Raw genomic sequence first — 2,732 nt, forward strand, 5'->3', positions numbered from 1 at the left:
GAGAAGTAGAGGTAGGTGCCTCCTTCCCCATCAAGGGTGTTTGGCGTTATTTTAAGACACTATTGTAAGTTCTGGAGCCCTGGTGGAGCAGTGGTTAAGAGCTTGGCTGCTAAACAAAAAGGTCAGTAGTTTGAATTCACAAGCCGCTCCTTGGAAACCCTATGGGGCACTTCTTCTCTGTCTGATGGGGTTGATATGAATTAGAATTGACCTGGCAGCAATTTTTTTTTTTTTAATTCTAAGTTCTAGATGAGGGAGATGAAGATTAAAAAAACCAATTATTGAGCGTTACCATGTTCTGGTCACTGAGATAGCTCTGAGGGTACTTTACATTTAGTTATTTCAATTTTAATCCCAGCAACGAATCGAAGAGTGTATTGAGAGATACAGAATTATATTACAATGGGAGAGAAACAGGAGGATTTTCTGATTTGGATGTCAAATATTCGAAGAAGTGCTAAGTGTAGCTTATGGAATTTCCTTCTCAGGAGACATTTTAGGAGTTTAAGGAGCAAAAAACAAAACAAAAAAACATGGTTAGTGATTACCCAGTACCCAGTGCTGTCGAGTCAAATCTGACTCATAGCGACCCTATAGGACAGTAACTTAAAAAAAAAAATTTTTTTTTTAGTACTAGTGCTAAATTCTTTATACTGCTAATTAAAAGTTACAACAAATAACTAGCATAACTTTAATTATCCTCATTTTATAGATAGGCAACTGAATTTTCAAAGAGATTCAAAGGAAAGCATGTTACTATAGGTCACACAGCTGGTTCAATGGCAGGGATAGGATTTGAAGACAGAATAGCCTGACACTAATGTTCACACTCTTTGCATTGCACTCTGCTGCCACCACATGATAGAATAACATGCTCTTTTGACCCTTATTGCTTGTCTGGGTTAGATCTTACCTAGACCTGTTTTGCTTGCTACAGTAGCCACTAGCCACACGTGACTACTTAGAATTAAATAAAATTAAAAATTAAGTTCCTCATTCACACAAGCCACATTTCAAGTGCTCAGTAACCACATGTGGCTAAGGACAACTGTATTGGACAGCACAGATATAGAACATTTCCATTACTGCAGAGAATTCTAGATGGAACAAGATCCCTTCCAGATGAGAAGCTGTGCAGTGAAGTGGCAAGGGCAGAGGCTCTAGAGGCAACAGATTTGGGCTGGAAACCTAACTTTTCCACTAAGTTACTTAACTTCATTAAACCTTATTTTACTGGGTTGAAGTATGAGGCTAATAATAGTTTTCCTTCAAGAGATTATTGCAAGAGTCACATAATAGAATTCTAGAAAATTTGTAAGTACATGGCAAAAGTTAGCCATTCTTAGAGGCCATCTGCAGAAACCTAGAAAATAACTAGGTTTTATTAGAAGTAAGCATGAAATGGTGCATACGTGTTTGATTTACTGTAATTTTAAAATAAACCAGGTTGGTGTAGGAGTGTCCTTAAATTAGACATAGTAAAAACATTATCCAGGAATCTTAATTGTGCATAGTATTTGGACACTTAAGCATACCTTATTTAGGGCGCAGATAACTACATTTCATCATTGAATTCCCATGGCATAGAAGAGTGCCTCACATATGTTGTTGTTGTTAGGTGCCATCAAGTCAGTTCCAACTGGTAGCAACCCTATGAACAACAGAAGGAAACACTGCTGGGTCCTGTGCCATCCTCAAAATCTTTGCTATGTTCGAGCGCATTGTTGCAGCCACTGTGTCAATCCATCTCACTGAGAGACTTCCTTTTTTTTCTGTGACCCTCAATTTTACCAAGCATGATGTCCTTCTCCAGGGACTGGCCCCTCCTGATAACATGTCCAAAGTATGTGAGACAAGGTCTAGACATTCTTGTTTCTAATGACAATTTTGGCTGTACTTCTTCCAAGACAGATTTGTTCGTTCTTCTGGCAGTCCATGGTACGTTCAATATTCTTCAAAGGCGTCAATTCTTCTCCCGTCTTCCCCATTCACTTTACAACTTTCACATGCATATGAGACAATTGAAAACACCATGGCTTGGGTCAGGCGCACCTTAGTCTTCAAGGTGACATTTTTACTTTTTAAGACTTTAAAGAGGTCTTTTGCAGCACATTTGCCCAATGCAATGCATCTTTTGATTTCTTGACTGCTGCTTCCATGGGTGTTGATTGTGGATCCAAGTAAAATGAAATCCTTGATAACTTCAATATTTTCTCCATTTATCATGATGTTGCTTATTGGTCCAGTTGTGAGGATTTTTGTTTGCTTTGAGGTGTAATCCACACTGAAGGCTGTGATCTTTCATATTCATCAACAAGAGCTTCAAGTCGTCTTCACTTTCGGCAAACAAGGTTTTGTCATCTGCATAACGAAGGTTGTTAATGAGTCTTCCTCCAGTTCTGATGACCTGTTCTTCATATAGTCCAGCTTCTCCAATTACTTGCTCGGCATACAGATTAATAAATATGGTGAAAGGATACAACCCTAATGCACACCTTTCCTGACTTTAAACCATGCAGTATCCCCTTGTTTTGTTCAAAAGACCACTTCTTTGTCTAAGTACAGATTCCTCATAAGTGTTCTGGAATTCCCATTCCTCAAAATGTTATCTGTAATTTGTTACGATCCACACAGTCAAATGCCTTTGCATAGTCAATAAAACACAAGTAAACATCCTTCTGGTATTCTCTGCTTTCAGCCAGGATCCATCTGACATCGGCAATGATATCCCT

The sequence above is a fragment of the Elephas maximus genome, chromosome 4 (genome assembly GCF_024166365.1).
Source record: "Elephas maximus indicus isolate mEleMax1 chromosome 4, mEleMax1 primary haplotype, whole genome shotgun sequence".
Classification (NCBI taxonomy): domain Eukaryota; kingdom Metazoa; phylum Chordata; class Mammalia; order Proboscidea; family Elephantidae; genus Elephas; species Elephas maximus.